This window comes from Pseudophryne corroboree, chromosome 6, assembly GCF_028390025.1.
Source record: "Pseudophryne corroboree isolate aPseCor3 chromosome 6, aPseCor3.hap2, whole genome shotgun sequence".
Taxonomy (NCBI): domain Eukaryota; kingdom Metazoa; phylum Chordata; class Amphibia; order Anura; family Myobatrachidae; genus Pseudophryne; species Pseudophryne corroboree.
The window spans coordinates 83,447,125-83,472,676 of NC_086449.1; the positions used below are offsets into that span (position 1 = coordinate 83,447,125).

General features: G+C 51.0%; 1 protein-coding gene across 5 annotated transcripts in view; it reads left to right on the forward strand.

Annotated features, from left to right (window-relative positions):
- Positions 1 to 25,552, forward strand: part of PDE4A (phosphodiesterase 4A) — a 599,090-nt gene that overhangs the window by 504,885 nt on the left and 68,653 nt on the right. The gene's annotated exons all lie outside the window — the stretch shown is intronic.

The window sequence follows — 25,552 nt, forward strand, 5'->3', positions numbered from 1 at the left end:
TAATGACCGTAATGATGATATTCCTTCGAAGGAAGGGAATTTTAGTTATCCGTTACTTGGACGATTCCCTGATAAGGGTAAGATCCAGGGAACAGTTGGAGATCGGTGTAGCACTATATCAGGTAGTGTTGCGGCAGCACGATTGGATTCTCAATATTCCAAAATCGCAGCTGGTTCCGACGACTTGTCTTCTGTTCCTAGGGATGATCCTGGACACAGTCCAGAAAGAAGGTGTTTCTCCCGGAGGAGAAAGCCAGGGAGTTATCCGACAGGAACCTCCTAAAACCGAACCAAGTCTCAGTGCATCAATGCACAAGGGTTCTGGGTAAAAATGGTGGCTTCCTACGAAGCAATCCCATTCGGCAGATTCCACGCAAGACTTTCCAGTGGAACCTACTGGACAAATGGTCCGGGTCGCATCTTCAGATGCTTCAGCGGATAACCCTGTCACCGGGGACAAGGGTATCCCTCCTGTGGTGGTTGCAGAGTGCTCATCTTCTAGAGGGCCGCAGATTCGGCATTCGGGACTGGGTCCTGGTGGCCAGGGATGCCAGCCTGCGAGGCTGGGGAGCAGTCACACAGGGAAGGAATTTCCAGGGCTTATGGTCAAGCCTGGAGACATCTCTTCATATAAACATTCTGGAACTAAGGGCCATTTACAATGCCCTAAGTCAAGCGAAACCCCTGCTTCAGGGTCAGGCGGTATTGATCCAATCGGACAACATCACGTCAGTCGCCCACGTAAACAGACAGGGCGGCACGGGAAGCAGGGGGGCAATGGCAGAAGCTGCAAGGATTCTTCGCTGGGCGGAAAATCATGTGATAGCACTGTCAGCAGTGTTCATTCCGGGAGTGGACAACTGGGAAGCAGACTTCCTCAGCAGACACAACCTTCACCCGGGAGAGTGGGGACTTCACCCAGAAGTCTTCCACCTGATTGTAAACCGTTGGGAAAAACCAAAGGTGGACATAATGGCGTCCCGTCTAAACAAAAAACTAGACAGATATTGCGCCAGGTCAGGGGACCCTCAGGCAATAGCGGTGGACGCTCTGGTAACACCGTGGGTGTACCAGTCAGTGTATGTGTTCCCTCCTCTGCCTCTCATACCAAAAGTACTGAGAATCATAAGAAGGAGAGGAGTAAGAACTATACTCGTGGTTCCGGATTGGCCAAGAAGGACTTGGTATCCGGAACTTCAAGAGATGCTCACGGACGAACCGTGGCCTCTACCTCTAAGAAAGGACCTGCTCCAGCAGGGGCCTTGTCTGTTCCAAGACTTACCGCGGCTGCGTTTGACGGCTTGGCGGTTGAACGCCGGATCCTGAAGGAAAAAGGCATTCCAGATGAAGTCATCCCTACCCTGGTCAAGGCCAGGAAGGACGTAACCGCAAAACATTATCACCGCATTGGCGAAAATATGTTGCGTGGTGGGAGGCCAAGAAGGCCCCTACAGAGGAATTTCAACTGGGTCGTTTCCTCCATTTCCTGCAAACAGGACTGTCTATGGGCCTAAAATTAGGGTCCATTAAGGTTCAAATTTCGGCCCTGTCGATTTTCTTCCAAAAGGAACTGGCTTCAGTGCCTGAAGTTCAGACATTTGTAAAAGGGGTACTGCATATACAGCCTCCTTTTGTGCCTCCAGTGGCACCTTGGGATCTCAATGTTGTGTTGAGTTTCCTAAAGTCACATTGGTTTGAACCACTCACCACTGTGGACTTAAAATATCTCACATGGAAGGTGACGATGCTGTTAGCCCTGGCTTCAGCCAGGCGTGTGTCAGAATTGGCGGCTTTATCATATAAAAGCCCTTATTTAATATTTCATTCTGACGGGGCAGAATTGAGGACTTGTCCTCAATTTCTACCTAAGGTGGTTTCTGCATTTCACATGAAGCAACCTATTGTGGTACCTGCGGCTACTAAGGACTTGGAGGATTCCAAGTTGCTTGACGTGGTCAGGGCCCTGAAAATATATGTTTCCAGGACGGCTGGAGTCAGAAAATCTGACTCGCTGTTTATCCTGTATGCACCCAACAAACTGGGTGCTCCTGCTTCTAAGCAGACGATTGCTCGTTGGATTTGTAGTACAATTCAGCTTGCACATTCTGTGGCAGGCCTGCCACAGCCAAAAATCTTAAAATGCCCACTCCACAAGGAAGGTGGGCTCATCTTGGGCAGCTGCCCGAGGGGTCTCGGCTTTACAACTTTGCCGAGCAGTTACTTGGTCAGGAGCAAATACGTTTGTAAAATTCTACAAATTTGATACCCTGGCTGAGGAGGACCTGGAGTTCTCTCATTCGGTGCTGCAGAGTCATCCGCACTCTCCCGCCCGTTTGGGAGCTTTGGTATAATCCCCATGGTCCTTACGGAGTTCCCAGCATCCACTAGGACGTCAGAGAAAATAAGAATTTACTTACCGATAATTCTATTTCTCGTAGTCCGTAGTGGATGCTGGGCGCCCATCCCAAGTGCGGATTGTCTGCAATACTGGTACATAATTATTGTTACCAAAAAATTCGGGTTATTGTTGTAGTGAGCCATCTTTTATAGAGGCTTCTCTATTATCATGCTGTTAACTGGGTTCAGATCACAAGTTGTACAGTGTGATTGGTGTGGCTGGTATGAGTCTTACCCGGGATTCAAAATCCTTCCTTATTGTGTACGCTCGTCCGGGCACAGTATCCTAACTGAGGCTTGGAGGAGGGTCATAGGGGGAGGAGCCAGTGCACACCAGGTGATCCTAAAGCTTTCTTTAGATGTGCCCTGTCTCCTGCGGAGCCGCTATTCCCCATGGTCCTTACGGAGTTCCCAGCATCCACTACGGACTACGAGAAATAGAATTATCGGTAAGTAAATTCTTATTTATATATATATATATATATTTCTCTATCGTCCTAAGTGGATGCTGGGGTTCCTGAAAGGACCATGGGGAATAGCGGCTCCGCAGGAGACAGGGCACAAAAGTAAAGCTTTTACAGGTCAGGTGGTGTGTACTGGCTCCTCCCCCTATGACCCTCCTCCAGACTCCAGTTAGATTTTTGTGCCCGGCCGAGAAGGGTGCAATTCTAGGTGGCTCTCATAAAGAGCTGCTTAGAGAGTTTAGCTTAGGTTTTTTATTTTACAGTGATTCCTGCTGGCAACAGGATCACTGCAACGAGGGACAGAGGGGAGAAGAAGTGAACTCACCTGCGTGCAGGATGGATTGGCTTCTTGGCTACTGGACATGAAGCTCCAGAGGGACGATCACAGGTACAGCCTGGATGGTCACCGGAGCCACGCCGCCGGCCCCCTCACAGATGCTGAAGCAAGAAGAGGTCCAGAATCGGCGGCTGAAGACTCCTGCAGTCTTCTTAAGGTAGCGCACAGCACTGCAGCTGTGCGCCATTTTCCTCTCAGCACACTTCACACGGCAGTCACTGAGGGTGCAGGGCGCTGGGGGGGGGGCGCCCTGGGAGGCAAATGAAAACCTTTAAAAAGGCTAAAAATACCTCACATATAGCCCCAGAGGCTATATGGAGATATTTACCCCTGCCTAAATGTACTAAATAGCGGGAGACGAGCCCGCCGGAAAAGGGGCGGGGCCTATCTCCTCAGCACACGGCGCCATTTTCTGTCACAGCTCCGCTGGTCAGGAAGGCTCCCAGGTCTCTCCCCTGCACTGCACTACAGAAACAGGGTATAACAGAGAGGGGGGGCAAAATAAATGGCAATATATTAATATAAAAGCAGCTATAAGGGAGCACTTAATCATAAGGCTATCCCTGTCATATATAGCGCTTTTTGGTGTGTGCTGGCAGACTCTCCCTCTGTCTCCCCAAAGGGCTAGTGGGTCCTGTCTTCGTATAGAGCATTCCCTGTGTGTCTGCTGTGTGTCGGTACGTGTGTGTCGACATGTATGAGGACGTTATTGGTGTGGAGGCGGAGCAATTGCCAAATATGAGGATGTCACCTTCTAGGGGGTCGACACCAGAATGGATGCCTTTATTTGTGGAATTACGGGATAGCGTCAACTCGCTTAAGCAGTCGTTTGCCGACATGAGGCGGCCGGACACTCAATTAGTGCCTGTCCAGGCGCCTCAAACACCGTCAGGGGCTGTAAAACGCCCCTTGCCTCAGTCGGTCGACACAGACCCAGACACAGGCACTGATTCCGGTGGTGAAGGTGACGAATCAACCGTATTTTCCAGTAGGGCCACACGTTATATGATTTTGGCAATAAAGGAGATGTTACATTTAGCTGATACTACAGGTACCACTAAACAGGGTATTATGTGGGGTGTGAAAAAACTACCAGTAGTTTTTACCGAATCAGAAGAATTAAATGACGTGTGTGATGAAGCGTGGGGTGCCCCGATAAAAAACGGCTAATTTCAAAGAAGTTATTGGCTTTATACCCTTTCCCGCCAGAGGTTAGGGAGCGCTGGGAAACACCTCCTAGGGTGGACAAAGCGCTAACACGCTTATCAAAACAAGTGGCGTTACCCTCTCCTGAGACGGCCGCACTTAAAGATCCATCAGATAGGAGGATGGAAAATATCCAAAAAGGTATATACACACATGCAGGTGTTATACTACGACCAGCTATTGCGACTGCCTGGATGTGCAGTGCTGGGGTAGTTTGGTCAGAGTCCCTGATCGAAAATATTGATACCCTGGACAGGGACAATATTTTACTGTCGTTAGAACAAATAAAGGATGCATTTCTTTATATGCGTGATGCACAGAGAGATATCTGCACACTGGCATCACGGGTAAGTGCTATGTCCATTTCGGCCAGAAGAGCTTTATGGACACGACAGTGGACAGGCGATGCGTAGAGGAGTTATTTGGGGTCGGTCTATCGGATTTGGTGGCCACGGCTACGGCCGGGAAATCCACCTTTCTACCTCAAGTCACTCCCCAACAGAAAAAGGCACCGACCTTTCAACCGCAGCCCTTTCGTTCCTTTAAAAATAAGAGAGCAAAGGGCTATTCATATCTGCCACGAGGCAGAGGACGAGGGAAGAGACAGCAACAGGCAGCTCCTTCCCAGGAACAGAAGCCCTCCCCGGCTTCTACAAAAGCCTCAGCATGACGCTGGGGCTTCGCAAGCGGACTCGGGGGCGGTAGGCGGTCGTCTCAAGAATTACAGCGCGCAGTGGGCTCACTCGCAGGTAAATCCCTGGATCCTGTAGATAATATCTCAGGGGTACAGGTTGAAATTAGAGACAGAGCCACCTCGCCGTTTCCTGAAGTCTGCTTTACCAACGTCCCCCTCAGAAAGGGAGACGGTTTTGGAAGCCATTCACAAGCTGTATTCTCAGCAGGTGATAGTCAAGGTACCTCTTCTACAACAAGGGAAGGGGTATTATTCCACTCTTTTTGTGGTACCGAAGCCGGATGGCTCGGTAAGGCCTATTCTAAATCTGAAGTCCTTGAACCTGTACATAAAGAAGTTCAAGTTCAAGATGGAGTCACTCAGAGCAGTGATAGCGAACCTGGAAGAAGGGGACTTTATGGTATCCTTGGACATCAAGGATGCGTATCTCCACGTACCAATTACCCCTCACACCAGGGGTACCTCAGGTTCGTTGTACAAAACTGTCACTATCAGTTTCAGACGCTGCCGTTTGGGTTGTCCACGGCACCTCGGGTCTTTACAAAGGTAATGGCCGAGATAATATTTCTTCTTCGAAGAAAAGGCGTATTAATTATCCCATGCTTGGACGATCTCCTAATAAGGGCAAGGTCCAGAGAACAGCTAGAGATGGGTTTAGCACTATCTCAAGAGGTGCTAAAGCAGCACGGATGGATTCTGAATATTCCAAAATCCCAATTAATGCCGACAACTCGTCTGCTGTTCCTGGGGATGATTCTGGACACAGTTCAGAAAAAGGTTTTTCTTCCCGAAGAAAAAGCCAAGGAGTTATCTGACCTGGTCAGGAACCTCCTAAAACCAGGAAAGGTGTCTGTACATCAATGCACAAGAGTCCTGGGAAAAAATGGTAGCTTCTTACGAAGCAATCCCTTTCGGCAGATTCCATGCAAAGGGATCTGTTGGACAAATGGTCAGGGTCGCATCTTCAGATGCACCTGCGGATAACCCTGTCGCCGAGGACAAGGGTATCCCTTCTGTGGTGGTTGCAGGAGGCTCATCTATTGGAGGGCCGCAGATTCGGCATGCAGGATTGGATCCTGGTGACCACGGATGCCAGCCTGAGAGGCTGGGGAGCAGTCACACAGGGAAGAAATTTCCAGGGAGTGTGGTCGAGCCTGAAAAAGTCTCTTCACATAAGCATTCTGGAACTAAGAGCAATCTACAATGCTCTAAGCCAGGCGGAACCTCTGCTTCAAGGAAGACCGGTGTTGATCCAGTCGGACAACATCACGGCAGTCGCCCATGTAAACAGACAGGGCGGCACAAGAAGCAGGAGGGCAATGGCAGAAGCTGCCAGGATCCTTCGCTGGGCGGAGAATCACGTGATAGCACTGTCAGCAGTATTCATCCCGGGCGTGGACAACTGGGAAGCAGACTTCCTCAGCAGACACGACCTTCACCCGGGAGAGTGGGGACTTCATCCAGAAGTTTTCCACATGCTATTAAACCGTTGGGTAAAACCAATGGTGGACATGATGGCGTCTCGCCTCAACAAAACACTGGACAGGTATTGCGCCAGGTCAAGAGATCCGCAGGCAATAGCTGTGGACGCGCTGGTAACACCTTGGGTGTACCAGTCGGTATATGTGTTTCCTCCTCTGCCTCTCATACCAAAGGTATTGAGGATTATACGGCAAAGAGGAGTAAGACTAGTGGCTCCGGATTGGCCAAGAAGGACTTGGTACCCGGAACTTCAAGAGATGGTCACGGACGATCCGTGGCCTCTACTTCTGAGAAGGGACCTGCTTCAGCAGGGTACTTGTTTTTTTTTCAAGACTTACCGCGGCTGCGTTTGACGGCATGGCGTTTGAATGCCAGATCCTAAAAGGAAAAGGCATTCCAGAAGAAGTCATTCCTACCTTGATAAAGGCAAGGAAGGAAGTCACCGCGAAGCATTATCGCCGTATTTGGCGAAAATATGTTGCGTGGTGCGAGCAGCGGAGTGCTCCGAGGGAGGAATTTCAACTGGGTCGTTTTCCTACATTTCCTGCAATCAGGATTGTCTATGGGTCTCAAATTGGGATCTATTAAGGTTCAAATTTCGGCCCTATCAATATTCTTCCAAAAAGAATTGGCCTCAGTCCCTGAGGTCCAGATTTTTATCAAAGGAGTACTGCATATACAGCCTCCTGTGGTGCCTAAGGTGGCACCGTGGGATCTAAATGTAGTTTTAGATTTCCTCAAATCCAATTGGTTTGAACCACTAAAGAATGTGGATTTGAAATATCTCACATGGAAAGTGACTATGTTACTGGCCCTGGCTTCGGCCGGGAGAGTATCTGAACTGGCGGCTTTGTTTTATAAAAGCCCTTATTTAATTTTCCATTCGACATAGGGCAGAGCTGCGGACGCGTCCGCATTTTCTCCCTAAGGTGGTATCAGCGTTTCACCTGAACCAGCCTATTGTAGTGCCTGCGGCTACAGACGACTTGAAGGACTCCAAGTTGTTGGACGTTGTCAGAGCCTTAAAAATATACATTTAAAGGACGGCTGGAGTCAGAAAATCTGACTCGCTGTTTATACTGTATGCACCCACCAAGTTGGGTGCACCTGCTTCTAAGCAGTCGATTGCTCGTTGGATTTGTAACAAAATTCAACTTGTACATTCTGTGGCAGGCCTGCCACAGCCTAAATCTGTTAAGGCCCATTCCGCAAGGAAGGTGGGCTCATCTTGGGCGGCTGCCCGAGGGGTCTCGGCATTACAACTCTGCCGAGCAGCTACGTGGTCAGGGGAGAACACGTTTGTAAATTTTTACAAATTTGATACCCTGGCAAAGGAGGACCTGGAGTTCTCTCATTCGGTGCTGCAGAGTCATCCGCACTCTCCCGCCCGTTTGGGAGCTTTGGTATAATCCCCATGGTCCTTTCAGGAACCCCAGCATCCACTTAGGACGATAGAGAAAATAAGAATTTACTTACCGATAATTCTATTTCTCGGAGTCCGTAGTGGATGCTGGGCGCCCATCCCAAGTGCGGATTATCTGCAATACTTGTACATAGTTATTGTTAACTAATTCGGGTTATTGTTTAGGAAGCCATCTTTCAGAGGCTCCTCTGTTATCATACTGTTAACTGGGTTTAGATCACAAGTTGTACGGTGTGATTGGTGTGGCTGGTATGAGTCTTACCCGGGATTCAAAATCCTCCCTTATTGTGTACGCTCGTCCGGGCACAGTACCTAACTGGAGTCTGGAGGAGGGTCATAGGGGGAGGAGCCAGTACACACCACCTGACCTGTAAAAGCTTTACTTTTGTGCCCTGTCTCCTGCGGAGCCGCTATTCCCCATGGTCCTTTCAGGAACCCCAGCATCCACTACGGACTCCGAGAAATAGAATTATCGGTAAGTAAATTCTTATTATATATATTAGTCAGAATAAGTCTTCACTCAGGATGAAAAACACAGAGAAAAGCAGATTTAATCAACTTTTCAAGATTTACTTTCTCATCATCAGGAGTCCTTCATGGATTACGTCTGCGTCTTTCCTCAAAAATAAATAAATAAATAATATATATATAGTGACAAGAAATAACATATATCGGTTAAAAGTCCGACACACTTTATTACCAGCACAGGATAGTTGCAGCTTCATACCCCTGGTTTGCAGTTCAGGTTATCAGCCAGTTCTCAAAACTGCAGATGGTTACAGCAGTACAGGATCATATCAGCATAGTTCAGCCCCGCACCCCTTTCTGGATGCTAATCACCATCAAAAGCAAAGTCTCTGTGCCCTGAACACAAACTTAAAGGCAGATTACAGGTGCAGTTTAATTAATTAGCCTAGCTTCTAGCTGACAACTGAATGAGGTAACACCTGAACTGGACATTTCAGTCCTGCGGCTGCTCTGCTAACTCTGGGAAATCATGATATCCAACAATAACTCCAGAACTATGCTGTCCCTGCTACACTCCTCCCCTCTTAGATTCACCCACCCTGCTGAAGCTAATATCTTTTCAGGCATGCTACCTGCCTCACCCCCATGGATTTTTTGCCATCTATCCGGGTACACAATCCTCTACCATTTTCCAGAGTTTGCCTTCTTCCCCCTCTTCCTCTAGCTTCACCATAAGGTTGCTTGAAGGATCGGGATCCACAAACTTTCTGGAAAGGGCATCAGCGTTGAGGGGCTGTTTCCCCAAATGTTGCTACACCTCAAATTTAAATGGCTGCAAGGCCAAAAACCAGCGGGTCACACCATCATTCACTCCTTTGTTCGTGTGCATCCACTGTAAAGGGGCATGATCTGTAGTTCGTACTAACTCCCACCCTAACACATAATATTTTAATGAGTCTACTGCCCACTTGATTGCTAAGCGCTCCTGTTCTACAGTTGAGTACTTGCGTCCCCTGTGATAGCAATTTCCAGCTAAGGTAGAGGATGGGTTCTCTTCCCCTTCTACCACTTGGGAAAAGACTGCCCCATATCCTGTACCTGAGGCATCTGTCTGCAATAGAAATTTCTTCTTGAAATCAGGAGCCTGCAAAAAAGGCTCTGCACACAAGGCACGCCTTAAATCCTGCCATGCAGTCTCTGCTGGTCTAGTCCATATTATTTAGTCTGGGAACTGTTTTTTCAGACACTCAGTGATGCCGCCCTAGTGGCAGAATTATGAATGAATCTGTGGCAGTAACCCATTAGACCAAGGAATGTCCTAAGTTGGGATTTACATTTGGGTTTAGGCCATGTGAGGAACGCCTCCACCTTATTGGGCTGGAGTTTTACCTGCCCTCTACTTACAATATATACCAGTGGTCTCCAAACTTAATTGGGGTGAGAGCTACTTTCGGAAAATAAAACCCCTGGAGGAGCTACCCCCTCCCCCAATGCGCTCGCATTCCTGTGAAAGTGGGTGTGGCCTCAGGAAAGTGGGTATGGCTTCACAGCAGTAATGCCCCCTGCGTAGTGCCAGATACACAAATAATGCCCCCCAACAGTGCCAGATAGACAAATAATGCCCCCAGGAGTGCCAGATACACAAATAATGCCCCCCAGCAGTGCCAGATACACAAATAATACCCCTCAGCAGTGCCAGGTACACAAATAATGCCCCCCAACAGTGCCAGATACACAAATAATGCCCCCAGGAGTGCCAGATACACAAATAATGCCCCCCAGCAGTGCCAGATACACAAATAATGCCCCCCAGCAGTGCCAGATACACAAATAATGCCCCCCAGAAGTGCCAGATACACAAATAATGCCCCCCAGCAGTGGCAGATACACAAATAATACCCCTCAGCAGTGCCAGATACACAAATAATGCCCCCCAGAAGTGCCAGATACACAAATAATGCCCCCCAGCAGTGCCAGATACACAAATAATGCCCCCCAGCAGTGCCAGATACACAAATAATGCCCCCCAACAGTGCCAGATACACAAATAATGCCCCCCAGAAGTGCCAGATACACAAATAATGCCCCCCAGCAGTGCCAGATACACAAATAATGCCCCCCAGCAGTGCCAAAACAAACTGTACAGTCAAATTATGCTCCAATATGCTCCATTAGTATACACCTACATTGTGCTGATTATTGCAGTCATTGCCACACCTATTTAGACTCTAAAAAGGTGTAGTGATGGCTGCAAAAATCGGCACAATGCAGGTGTATAATGATGGAGCATAATGAGGTTGTGGCACAGCCACATTATGCTCCTTCATAATACACTGCATTGTGCTGACTGCAGCTGTCACACACACAGGAGCCTTTAAAATATTACTGCTGGCACTAACCCTGAATGTAAGCCTCACTAAATGCCGCTATCACCCCCGTTTGGACGGTCCGGATGGTGTGACGAGCGGGCTCCGTCACACTCCAAGCCCGCGACAGCGACTGCTCAGGGGCAAAAGTGGAGGAAGTATCGCCACTGTCAGCTCTCCTTCGTACATCGCTCCCGACCGCGCACAGCCGTGCATGGACGGCGCCCACTCCCCGAGTCCCCATGTGTGCAATGTCGGTATGCCGGGTGAGATGGGCGGCAGGATTCCGCCTGCGAGCTACCCTAATTCCAGCGGCGAGCTCGACGGGTTGGCGACCGCTGATATATACCAAATATTTAGCCTCCACCATTCCAATGTCACACTTCTCAGGATTAACAGTAAACCCATGTGCCCATAAAGACTGTAACACTGTATCTACTTTTGGAATGTGTGACTCCCAGACAGAACTAAAGATGACTATGTCGTGTAGATATGCAGCTGCATATTCTCTGTGAGGTAGCGGCAAATTGTTCATAACTCTGAAAAGTTGCCAGAGCTCCATGCAAACCAAACAGCAGCACTTTGTACTGAAATAAACCCTCTGGGGTAGAGAAGGATGTTTTGGCTTTAGCAGCCTCAGTCAAAGGAATCTGACAAAACCCTTTTGTAAAATCCAGAGTTGTGAGATATTGGTTGTTTGCTAGGTTCTCCACCAGCTCATCAACCCGGGGCATAGGGTTGCAAAACTTTTTATTTAACTTGCGAAAATCGTTACAGAATCTTTAAGCACTCAAAGGCTTAGACACTAAAACAATGGGATTATTCCATTCGCTATTTGAGTCCTCTATGACCCCCTAGGCACAGCATCTCCTCTATTTCTCATTTGACCGCTGCCTGCTTTGCCTCAGGTATACGGTATGACTTGTTTTATTACCACCCTTGGAGGCGTAACAATATTATGCTGGATGATTTGGGTTTTTCCCGGAATTGCAGAGAACACATCCTGGTATCGTGCCACTAAGTTCACCACTTCCTGTTTCTGGCTAGGTTAGATCGTATCTTCAATGGGTACCTGATATACTGGGGTTTACTTAGCCACCAGTGAGTGCTGACCAGCACTCTCTTTCCAGCGTTTTAACAGGTTTACATGGTAGATTTGTACCCCCTTCCTTCTACCATCCTGCGAACCCTATAATTAACAGGTCCCACTGCTTCTGTAACTTCATAAGGGCCTCGCCATTGAGTTTATAATTTATTCTCATTGGTAGGTACCAGAACCAGTACCTTGTCTCCAGGTTTAAAAGACCAATTGACTGCGGCCACATCATAATGACTTTTTTGGCCTATCCATGTGTTCGGTCAGTGGCGCAATTTGCCTTAATTGGCCATGCAATTTGGATGCAAACTGAACGATGTTAGGTTCTTGGCATGACTGTTGTTCCCACCCTTCTTTCAACAGATCTAAGATCCCTCTAGGTACCTCCCATAGAGGAGTTTGAAAGAACTAAGCCCTGTAGAGGATTGGGGCACCTCTCATATTGCAAACATTTAATAGGGTAGGAGTGAGTCCCAATTTCGCTTTTCCTCAGACACTACCCATTTTATCATCTGTTTAAGGGTCTGGTTAAAGTATTCGACCAGGCCGTCTGTTTGCGGGTGGTAAGCTGAGGTGGTAATCCTTTCCACCTTTAACAGTCGGCACAAATCTTTCATTGGTTTAGAGACCAGAGGGATACCTTGGTCCATTAAGACCTCTTTTTGAATTCCCAGGCGGGTGTACAGTGTAAATAATTTTAGAGCAATGGTGCTAGATTTTATATTCCGTAGTCGTTTGACCTCCAGGTATCTAGTGGCATAATCCACTACTACTAGTATATGTATTGATGCCCTCAAGCAGATTTCTCCAACGGCCCTATCAGATCCATATCAATTCTATCCAAAGGCAGAGAAATAGCAGGGAGGGGAACCAGGGGCGCTCTAAAACCTGGTCGGGGCGCTCTCTTCTGACACATTGGGTATTCCTGACAATATCTTTTTACTTCACCATGAATGCAAGGCCAAAATAATCTTAACTGTAGAGTTTTCTCCTCCCCTAACTGGCCACCCTACCAATGAGTGTGTGCTGACCCCAATACAAACTGCTCGTGTTTCCAGGGAACTAATATCTGGTCTAACCTTTTACCCTAAAAAGATGTTACACGGTACAACAAATCATGTTTCAAAATAAAGTATGGTACACCTTCTGGTGGCAATGCAGCGACCACTCTACCATTAATTACTACCACATTTTCAAAGGCATTAACCAGATTTCTATCATCCTAATGGTCTCAGCCAAAGTCCTTTAAACCCACTTGCTTACCAACAGGGGACCACTGGGCCTCAGTCTGTTTCCTCCTGTAGTTCACCAACTAACGAAGCTTTCATGGTCGCTAAGCTCTGGTCACCCATGGTCCTCGGCTCCTGGGATGCCTCAGCTGCTGGCCATTTGATGTCATCATGCCACGTAACCACCTCCTGCAGCAACGGGAAGTCACGGCCTAGGATCAGCTGATAAGGTGGTCTGTATGTCACCGCGGCTACCACTTTCAATGGCTGGCCCTTTTATAATTAGGGGTAGATGCACACGTGGGCACTCCTCGACATCCCCATGTATACACAATACTTTGACAGGTGGTTAAACCTGGTCAGCTGCCGGAGGTACCAGGTTAGCAGCGACAATGGTAACTGCACTGTCAGTATCAACTAATGCCCATATCTCTTGGCCCTCCAACTGCACCATCATATGGAACAGAGTGGTTTCTGCCGGAAAAATGCTTTCAACAGTCATGCTGACCACAGGTCGAGTTGCTTTCCCCGCACTGCAGTCCATCGGTTCACCCTCTTTCGGACAGTCCCGTCGCATATGACTGGCTTCACCACAGTCAGAGCACACAGTAGGAGGCGGAGGTTTTTGCTTAGCAATGGGTATCTGAGTTCTGGGCTTTGGTACTGGCTGCCACCTTTGCTTAGTAATCACCACTGCTAACTCATATGTCTGGGCATCAGCCTGCAGGGCCCAGTGGTGTACGGTCTAATACCCGTATAGCATGGCCCAAAACAACCATTTCTACTATGCGGGATGCTGTATGCTTCTCAGGCTGTAGCTATGCTTTACGCAGTCTGGCTATCTTGGCCAGCTGAAATCTGGGAGGCTCAGACGGGTTCAGCCGCCAATCAAGGAACTCCTGGGCTTTACTAGGGCTTGTCACCCCAACCCCGCTGAGTATGGTCTCCTCTACTCGAGGGTATGAGCTAGCTTCAGCAACCATCAGGTCAGTATAAACTCGCTGTGATTCCTTCTCTGGCCTCTTGAATCGTGCGCCAGTGCGTTGAAAATTGCCTCAATATCATCTGAAGCTGTGAGTTTTTGCAACACTTCACAACCCTGCTCACATTTTCTTATTTCCCTCAACTCTTCATGCACTTGCTGGATCAGTGTTTGTTAGCCCGTACACAGATTCTGCTGGCCTGCAGCCAATTCCGCAAACACCTTCAAAATTTCTTCCATATCTCCCTGCTGCTTGTACACAAATGTAGCAGGTCTAATTAGCTGGCATGGGTAAGCCAGATTCCCAGCACACTATCCCAGCTGATTATCCTTAACACTGCATATCATTCCCTGAGCTCAAAGCCCCATACACAGGAATTAGTAACTGCTGTACAGAGTGCACACTCGCCAGAGTCTGCTCTCAATTGTTGGGTCCTTTGCTGTGTAGTAGCATCCAACAAGGGCCCCACGTTGGGGGCCAAATGTGACATGAAAAAAAAACCATACACACTGTGACAGGACGGTACCGTACGAAAGCACTCGCCGCTTTCGCGTCCCGTTGACTGCGCACAGATTGGAAGGTCAAGCCGCACGAGGCCTGACCACATAGGGGATTCCCGCTTACCGTCAGTAACCGCCTGTTACTGACTCCACCCACTGCGTTGTGGGCGGGTTCTCGCTGCCACCACCAAACTCCTAACCTGCCGTGGCGTTTGGAACCACGGTTCTGCTCTGTATGTGCCGACGCACTGCCTTACCACAGCTGTGTGGTGTTGACGAATCCCCACTAGCCACTTGCTAGGCCTCTACCGGTAGCTGGCGGAAGGCGGAGCTTGGAGACGCTAGGTACTTCCCTGGACAGCCGGAGGACGGGGCTAGGTTTGGCCTAACCCTGTTGGTCACAAGATGAAGCAGTCTTCTTGAGGCAAAGATGTTTATTGCTCAAATAACCTTTAAAAAGGCTCCTCCCTATTGCTAGGGGTAACAGCATACAATCAGATGTTTTCAGCAGAATAAGATGGAATAATACTACTCCTATGGGCCAGCTGCCCTTCTTTTATCCCTCTCCAAGACCCCTTACCACAGGGGGTAAGCCCGCCCTGTGGTGCACAACCAATCAATGTTTACCCATGAGCTGTGCATGCTCTGGTCTCATGCACAGCTAACATTGTTCCCTATGGACAGTGGGGAGTGGTCGGTCTCCTTTGACTCTCCCATCTGGGAGAGTCAGGATACTCCCCGGTGCCGTTCAGTCTGGCTGGGGGAAGTTTTCCCTCCTAAATCTGACCTCCAGAAACCTGCCCGGGACCCAGCTCACTGCCTGCAGCCTGGATTCGGGCTCCAGAGCTGGGCAGCCTGGCTCCCCGGTCCAGGTCTCTAGTCCACTACGGCTGATCTCCATGGAGCTCCAAGAAACCACTCAGCTTGTTTCATAGCTGAGCTGCTTCTCTTTCTCCCTGTGCCCCTTGGAAATGTGAGGCTGGATGGGAAAGCATTCCGTTTTTGGGGAAAAGGTCTGGGAGAATCCATCAGCCTGCACAGCCATGGATTCCCCCCTCCTGGGACACACAACTAAGTAAGTGCAATTTACCTTTAAATACATTACATTTAAATCACACTGTACATGTTTATACATTTAAATACACTCTGAGCCTGCACAGGCTCCACATACCTAGGCACTGCAGTGCCTTACAACACACTGTACTTCCTATTATTTTACACAATGTCTGGTTTGTGGAATACTGTACTAGCCCTGCAGCCTGGCTGCTAGGGCTCTCTCAGTGCTGGAGTATGGGGCTGGCTTCCCCCATCCTCCAGCCTGCCTTCCTGCCTCTGGGGTTCCAGGGAGTTGGCTCTCCCTGTCCCCCCCAGTGTGGCACTACTCAGTGGCCTCACCGCACAGTGCGGCGCACCCCCCTGTACCGAAACCCGGCGGCCCGGGACACTTGTCCCGGCCGCCGTGACTCTGGCTTGTTTCAGCGCTGAGGCGCCGGGAGCGTAGCTCCCGGACCCCAGCGCTCACCATCCTAATTCACCCACGCCGCTAGGGAGCCGGCTAGCCCGGTCCCCCTGAGCGGCGCTGACTTGTGGCCTCGCCGCAGCGTCCGGCGGGGAGCCGGGCTGCGGCGCACCCCCCCTCGCCGGCTAGCAGCCCGGGACGTCCGTCCCGGCTGCTGCGGCTGGCCACCCGTGCTGGGCTGAGGCGCCGGGAGCTCTGCGGCTCTCACAGAGAGCACTGCAGCGGGAGCCGAGCTCCCAGCCGCAGCGCTCACCCTTCTCCCCGGCGCGCACACTCCAGTGCGCCCGGGGCTTCACCGACCGCTGCCGGGAGAGGAGCTCCCGGACTCCGGCGGTCAGCGGCTGCCTTCTCTCCCCCCGGCGCGCACACACTGCTGAGCGCGCCGGGGGGCTGTCCTCCCTGCCGTGGTCTCCGGAGAGGTCCGGGACCACGGCACATTCAAAAATACAATTTTAAACAGTTACTACAACACGGCGCCTAGCGCCCAACACATTTAAAATCTGGCGCCAAGCGACCTTTGTCCTTTTAAAATGGCGCCGGGCACTAGGGGTTAACCCCTTCAGTGCCGCAGGCGGCCATTCTCCTCGTGGCTGGGGTCCCTCCGGCCACACTCCTCCCCCCCCATTCAAGCGGGTCAACCAGGGACCCATGTCCCAACGATTTGGGTCCTGGTCCCGCAGTCCGTTGGGGTGAAGGGGACGCTACCTCGGGGTTGTAGGCTCTGGCCTAGACAGTTCATCCATAGTGTAGTGGGCCTCTCTTCGTGGGTGCACAATGTTCAAATAGTCCACCTGAAGTTCAAGGCTCCACCACAAAAGTCTGTCCAATTTCCCCAAGGTAGGTTGCAGCCACCTAACCGGTAGGTGGTAAGTCACCACGGTGGGGGGCCGGTTACAAACAAGTGCCACCTACGGTGTCCCAACTGTGGCATACCCCACCTCCCACAATAGCAGTATACTGCTCAACCAGGCCACGGGGTGCTCCTGCCCATATGGCTCTTTCTGGCTCGGTACTGCTCCCAGTCCGTGCAGTGGCGCAATAGTTCGTAACACACAGTCCTGGTCAAGAATGTGCGCCATCAGCACTGGAGCGGGTACCTGAGCCTCCTTCAATGACTGGAATGCCAACTCGCAAGCGGGTGCAAAGTCCACTGACTTGGGAATGCCCTTCCTAGCCATCTCTGTCAAGGGGTTCACTACAGGACTAAAGTCAATGACAACATGTCCGTAGGGCCTTACAGGTTCTAAGGTCAGTACCGGTCTGGGTGATGTGGGTCGGGGACAGCCTCTGGTTGCCTCCACCCCCTCTGGTTTGGGCCTACCCCTGTCTCCTCCCACATGGTGCCCCAGGCACTGCACCTCCGTCATACCTAACTGGCAACTGTCTGCCCTAACCGTCAGACCTGCCCTCCCATCCTCCTCTGTCGACCTATGACTCGGGAAACCTACCCTGTCACCTAGGCCTACTCCTTCCTCCTCGTCCGCTACCTGTGCCACAGTGATGGCGGCCAGACCACCAGCCTCTGGATCCTGTGTGGCATCCACTACAGGGAGGCTGCGTGTCTTCCCCGATCTACTGCGCACAGGCAGGGGACCTGCTATGTCCACAGCAACTTGCTGCAAGGGTTCTCCTATGGGCAGAGGCCCAGAGACAACACAACCGCTGGAGTGCCCCGGCTGCCAACGCATGGCACCAGCCTTACAGTTGGTCTGGGCGTCATCCGACATTCCAGACCAGGGTAAGCTCTGTGTCAGGCACTTCAGGGTACGGTCTGTCTCCGGGTTACTGTCCAAAGGGGTTTCGCTGGCAACCGACACCGGTTGCGCAGGAAAGTTCCCTGGGGGGACCAGTTGGACACATTCCCTATCTGGTCTATCCCCTCCCACTTTCCTGGCTACCCTGTACCTTAACCCTTCCCGCCAGGTCAAACTTCCTGCCCCAACCCTGTCAAGGCCGCTGCCAGAGTGGCGCCTCATGCCTTTCAGGGATGTGTCAGAGAGTTGAGCCTCCCTAAACTCCTGCCTGCGGCCCTCAATCTCTCCTAAATTGGGACACACTACAGGGGGATATAGGTGGGGACTACTAGGGTCAGTCTGGTAGGGGTCAGTCATGGGAAAGTCAGTGTGGTTTCTCATACTCACCGCCGGAGTTGGCAAACCACTTGGGTCAGGAGCATCATTGGGCACCCCCACAGGATCAAACGAGCTGGAACCGACATCCTCTGCGTTGCTAGTGGACATGGGCATACCAGAGGCAAAAGGCATGCGGGGTCGATGTGCTGATCTAGCCGCTGTAATCTTTTCCTCTGGGCTGGTTGATGCTGTGGTTGGCTGTGCTGGCAGTTGTCTAGCAGCTGTAGTCTTTTCCTCTGGGCTGGGCTGTGCTGGAGTAGCTGAGGTCAACGGTGGGTTTGGAACTTGACTCCGGGGAATGGCGCCAACAAACGTAGTGACGATCCCACCACCCAGATCATTTCCTAGGACCACATCAGTTGGGAGACCATCCATGACGGCAACTTCTCGCAACTCTGGTCCAGCTCCCCAGTCCAGGTAGACTCTTGCCATGGGAACCGCTCTCTCCATTCCATCTGCCAGGGTGACCTTGGCAGTGCGACCCTGCAATACTACAGCAGGATCTATAAGGTGGGGTCTCACCACAGTGATTGAGGCCCCAGAGTCTCTTAGGCCTTCTCCCTGCAGGGGTCCCACGTGGACTGGCTGCAGGTGCCTCCACATGTTGTGTAGGGGCTGTTTGGCCATGCAGGTGACTCTCTCCGCAGAGTGCACCTGTCTCTCGCCACACTCCATCGGACTGACTGGAGGGGGAACAGTCTCTGTAGGCTCATCTCCTCTCGTCAAACAAACGACCCGGGCTCCAGCACTCGGATTTGGGGCACGAGTCTGGGGTGCTTGGGATGCAGGACAGTTCATCCTCAGATGTCCGATTTTCCCACAGCCGTAGCACTTCTTCTCCCGTCGTGGCACCGATGATCTCTGATCAGTTGCAGGGACGCTGCGGTGTGGTTGCTGGCCAAGAGCACCCGGGTTGGAAGATGCTTGTCTTTGGGGTTGATGAGCTGAAGAGGGTGGTCCCCTTGGTGGTACAGTCTGTTGGAGCTGGCTGCTGGCGGGGCGCTTCTGCCCCCGTGGCCGAATTGCCACATATTTGTCGGCTAATTGGGCAGCCATTTTTAAGCTGGGTGGCTCCCGATCTAGCACCCACTCCTTCACTTCTTGGGCGCACCTGCGGTAGAACTGCTCCCTGCAGATCAGGTCGATCAGTGCGTCCCATGTAGTGGCTTCCGAATCCTTCACCCACTTCACCACGTACTGCCGCAGCTGGGTGGCGAACTGCTCATGGGTGCTGCTAGGATTCTTGGGCAAGTCTCTGAACTTCTTCCTGTAAGACTCTGGAGTGATGAAGAATCGCTGGAGGAGGGCCTTCGCGACTTCGTCGTAGTTCCCACAGTCCTCCGTCGCCACTCCTCGATAGGCCTCCAAGGCCTCTCCATGCAGAGTGGGCACAAGGTGTCTCACCCACTCTGACTTGGGTAGATTGTGTAGTTTGCAAGTCCTTTCAAAAACTTGTAAATGTCCATCAATGTCCCCATCACTGTCTGCAAACTTGGCAAACTGTATACGTCCTGATCTGTGTACAACAGCTGACAACGGCTCCCGGGATACCACGGCTTGTGATGCCCGCTCCGCATGCCACATCCGAATGACAAGCATGCGTTCTTGCTCCGTTGCCCTTTCCCCCAATTCCGCTAGCCGATCTGCTAGGGTATCCGGGCCGCCCCCCCTGGGACGTTGGGATCCTGGCCCTGCTAGGGATTGCTGGGAAACATTGCTGCTGTGAGAGAGGGCGGGGCTTGTGGTTCTCACCGGTTCCTTACGAAGGTCCACTGTTGGGCCGTCCTCTGCGATGCTGACGCCGTCAGTGCTTTCCACCTCCGCCCGATGACACTCCTCCACGCTCCTGAGCGCCGCCTTCATGACGCTTCTGGACGCGTTGGAAGGGATATCCACACCCTTCCCCTGGCATACGATCTCCAGATCCTCCTTGGACATTCCGCTGAATTCCGCCATCTTGTGCGTTCTCCTGCGCTGTAGTTACTCCTCTCCTGAGTAACTCGGCTTCTCCAATCGGGTGATGAAAAGCCGCCTGGGAATATCCCATCACTATGCCACCAATTTCTGTGACAGGACGGTACCGTACGAAAGCACTCGCCGCTTTCGCGTCCCATTGACTGCGCACAGATTGGAAGGTCAAGCCGCACGAGGCCTGACCACATAGGGGATTCCCGCTTACCGTCAGTAACCGCCTGTTACTGACTCCACCCACTGCGTTGTGGGCGGGTTCTCGCTGCCACCACCAAACTCCTAACCTGCCGTGGCGTTTGGAACCACGGTTCTGCTCTGTATGTGCCGACGCACTGCCTTACCACAGCTGTGTGGTGTTGACGAATCCCCACTAGCCACTTGCTAGGCCTCTACCGGTAGCTGGCGGAAGGCGGAGCTTGGAGACGCTAGGTACTTCCCTGGACAGCCGGAGGACGGGGCTAGGTTTGGCCTAACCCTGTTGGTCACAAGATGAAGCAGTCTTCTTGAGGCAAAGATGTTTATTGCTCAAATAACCTTTAAAAAGGCTCCTCCCTATTGCTAGGGGTAACAGCATACAATCAGATGTTTTCAGCAGAATAAGATGGAATAATACTACTCCTATGGGCCAGCTGCCCTTCTTTTATCCCTCTCCAAGACCCCTTACCACAGGGGGTAAGCCCGCCCTGTGGTGCACAACCAATCAATGTTTACCCATGAGCTGTGCATGCTCTGGTCTCATGCACAGCTAACATTGTTCCCTATGGACAGTGGGGAGTGGTCGGTCTCCTTTGACTCTCCCATCTGGGAGAGTCAGGATACTCCCCGGTGCCGTTCAGTCTGGCTGGGGGAAGTTTTCCCTCCTAAATCTGACCTCCAGAAACCTGCCCGGGACCCAGCTTACTGCCTGCAGCCTGGATTCGGGCTCCAGAGCTGGGCAGCCTGGCTCCCCGGTCCAGGTCTCTAGTCCACTACGGCTGATCTCCATGGAGCTCCAAGAAACCACTCAGCTTGTTTCATAGCTGAGCTGCTTCTCTTTCTCCCTGTGCCCCTTGGAAATGTGAGGCTGGATGGGAAAGCATTCCGTTTTTGGGGAAAAGGTCTGGGAGAATCCATCAGCCTGCACAGCCATGGATTCCCCCCTCCTGGGACACACAACCAAGTAAGTGCAATTTACCTTTAAATACATTACATTTAAATCACACTGTACATGTTTATACATTTAAATACACTCTGAGCCTGCACAGGCTCCACATACCTAGGCACTGCAGTGCCTTACAACACACTGTACTTCCTATTATTTTACACAATGTCTGGTTTGTGGAATACTGTACTAGCCCTGCAGCCTGGCTGCTAGGGCTCTCTCAGTGCTGGAGGTATGGGGCTGGCTTCCCCCATCCTCCAGCCTGCCTTCCTGCCTCTGGGGTTTCAGGGAGCTGGCTCTCCCTGTCCCCCCCCAGTGTGGCACTACTCAGTGGCCTCACCGCACAGTGCGGCGCACCCCCCTGTACCGAAACCCGGCGGCCCGGGACACTTGTCCCGGCCGCCGTAACTCTGGCTTGTTTCAGCGCTGAGGCGCCGGGAGCGTAGCTCCCGGACCCCAGCGCTCACCATCCTAATTCACCCACGCCGCTAGGGAGCCGGCTAGCCCGGTCCCCCCTGAGCGGCGCTGACTTGTGGCCTCGCCGCAGCGTCCGGCGGGGAGCCGGGCTGCGGCGCACCCCCCCTCGCCGGCTAGCAGCCCGGGACGTCCGTCCCGGCTGCTGCGGCTGGCCACCCGTGCTGGGCTGAGGCGCCGGGAGCAGAGCTCCCGGCCCCCAGCGGCGGCTCTCACAGAGAGCACTGCAGCGGGAGCCGAGCTCCCAGCCGCAGCGCTCACCCTTCTCCCCGGCGCGCACACTCCAGTGCGCCCGGGGCTTCACCGACCGCTGCCGGGAGCGGAGCTCCCGGACTCCGGCGGTCAGCGGCTGCCTTCTCTCCCCCGGCGCGCACACACTGCTGAGCGCGCCGGGGGGCTGTCCTCCCTGCCGTGGTCTCCGGAGAGGTCCGGGACCACGGCACATTCAAAAATACAATTTTAAACAGTTACTACAACACGGCGCCTAGCGCCCAACACATTTAAAATCTGGCGCCAAGCGCTCTTTGTCCTTTTAAAATGGCGCCGGGCACTAGGGGTTAACCCCTTCAGTGCCGCAGGCGGCCATTCTCCTCGTGACTGGGGTCCCTCCGGCCACACACACTTTATTACCAGCACGGGTAGGTTACTTCTTCATACACCAGGCTTGCAGTTCAGGTTATCAGGCAGTTCTCAAAACAGCATATGGTTACAGCAGTACAGGATCATATCAGCATAGTGGGGCCCAACGGGGGTTTCCACTGTACCCCTATGGGCCAGTCCAAGCCTGGTCTTGCTGCTGCTCTATCCTGATATCCCACATTAACTCTATGTGCAACTATACTGTCCCTGTTCATTATACACACCCTCCAACTGTACCGTTTTAGCCGGTACAGTACCGTTTTTTTAAGGTCTGTACTGGCTAAAATAGGGATTTCTTGACTGTCCGGATATGTATCGCAGCGCTGCGGGGACTTGGACAGCGCCAGCAGCCCCTAGGAACAGGCGCCAGTACCAGAGATGAGTCACCGCTGACACGTCTCACGCCCCCTTTATCTATGGCCGTGTCTCCTCTACAAATGGTTGCGCCCCTGTACTGATCATATTTCCGCCTTATATTGTAATTATACCCAAATGATTTTTAAAAGGATACACCCTCTTATGAGAGATTCCACCCAACACGAATGGCCTCATGGCCTTTTTCAATCTATGTAAATATAATTTTATTTTCCATAAAAACAGTACATTACATTAAAATAGCTTCTTGCAATATAATAGGTAGTGAATAGTCCACAACTGTCAGAAAAGTAGATGTTATGATATATACCTATACCCATAGGGTGTGAGCTAACTAGGCGGATCACATTCTACTGGGTGTATATCCAACCTACACCTGAAGAAGTAGGTTGTATAAGCTAATATGTAAGGAATGCTCAATGTAGTATAGAAAATGGGAGCTTTATCCCTAAAACCAAAATTAGTGACTCCAAACAGGTCTGTAGAGTTTTTACTGGAACCCAAGTACGGTGGGGAAATTTCTTTCCAGTTGGATAATTTATAACTCTTTTCTTGGTACCTTCTGTGTGAGATTAGCTAAAAACAGCAATAAAATTAGTCTTCCATCTTAGATAACGCTCCCTCTATCTGCCACAGATAGAATATGTTTAATAATAATAATAATAATGATAATAATAATTTTCAAAGGTTGTAACAGGCCATGAAGGCCATTCGTGTTGGATTGAATCTCTCGTAAGAGGGTGTATTCTTTTACTACTCATTTGGGTATAATTACAATCTAAGGTGGAAACCTAAACATACAGAATCCCCATAGTAGGATTCTGTCAACATTGTCTACTAGCGCCCCCTGACACGTCTTTAGCTTTATTTATTCTTTAGGTACTTGCTAACAGGTGACCGTCTTAGAGGTGCTGCTTTATTATATTGGTGCAAGATAAGGGTATTTTATGTATTGTGCATACCCTCCAACTGTACTTTTTTGGCCGGTACAGTACCAAAAGAGGCCTTGTACCTATTTCAGCCTCTCCCTTGTCCTATACATTCCTGTGGCAGCGCCGCGTGGCTATGCACCCTTTGCCCGTGACCACGCCCCCTTTCGGAATTCATAAAGGTTTATTGTTTAAGGATGTTGGAGGGTGTGTATTGTGTATATAAATATAGATACACAGTATCATTATACTGTATAGTGCTGTGTAATTATTATCAGTGTGCAGGTACTCCATATGATGATGTGTATATACACAGTAGTATCTTGAAGCAGAAGTGTATGTGAGGGTAAATGATGCCTCACGCTTCACTGTTAACTCCCACAGATACAGAGCAGCTGACAGCATACTATCCAGGAAGGTGGGGTGAGAGGAGGGAATGGGAAAACTGATATAGTGTAAGATAGAAGGAGCAGCCACAGGGGGGTATGTACGTAGTGGAGAGACTCTGAGAGAAGGAAACTGCAGAGATGATACTTGGATCTCATAGGAAACAGAAGAGTGTGAGATAAGAGGGCTGCTCTAACAGTGAAGAGACCAGATCCTGAGAGCACATACAAGGAGAGAAGAGACCAAAGAGACAACAACTGGAGAAAACTAATAATGTGATGGGAGAGAGAGAGGCAAGAGTATGAGTAGAGAGAGATAAATAGGAGTGTTAGAAGAGAGAGAGAGGTAGAAGTTTGAGGAAAGAGTCCGGAGTGTGAGGGGGGAGAGAGATAGTCAGGAGTGTGAGAGAGAGTCAAGTGTGTGTGTGTGTGTGTGTGTGTGTGTGTGTGTGTGTGCGTGTGAGAGAGTGGTAAGAGTGTCAGAAAAGAGAGTTGCAGGAGTGTGAGGAAAGCGAGAGAGTTGCAGACTTGTTAGAAGAGAGTCAGTAGTGTGGGGAGAGAGGTAGGAATGTGAGGAGAGACGGAATCAGGAGTGTGTGGAAAGATAGCTAGAAGTGAGACTGGAAAGAAAGTGTGTGTGTGTAGTGTGAAAAGGGAGATAAAATGACAGAAGTGTGAGAAGAGAGAGAGAGGGGCAAGAGTGCGAAAATAGAGAGGGGCAGGAGTGTGAGAAGAGGGGGGGCTGAAGTGTGAGAAAAGTGAGCAAGAGGCAGGAGTGTAAGAAAAGAGAGAGGAGAGAGCAGGAGTGTGAGAACAGAGAGAGGGGGACAGGAGTGTAAGAAGAGAGAAATAGAGGGGCAGGAGTGAGAAAAGAGAGAGAGGCAGGCGTGTTAGAAGAGAATCAGGAGTGTGAGGAGAGACAGAATCAGGAGTGCATGGAAAGAGAGAGTCAGGAGTGTGAGGAAAGACAGCGAGAGAGGCAAGAGTGTGAGGGAGACAGAGATAAGAGTGTGTATGAGAGAGAGAGAGATAAAATGGCAGTTTGAGAAGAGAGAGAGGCAGGAGTGGGAGAAGAGAGAGGCAGGAGTGTGAAGAGCAAGAGAGAGGTAGGAGTGGGAGAAGAGAGAGTAATGCAGGAATGTGAGATGAGAGGGGCATTAGTGTGAGAAAAGCCAGCGAGAGAGAAGCAGGAGTGTGAGAAAAGAGAGGGACAGGAGTGTGAAGATAGAGAGAGGGACAGGAGTGTGAGAAAAGCGAGCGAGAGGCAGGAGTGTGAAGAGCGAGAGAGAAGGAGTGTGAGAAAAGAGAGGGACAGGAGTGTGAAGAGAGAGGGAGGGACAG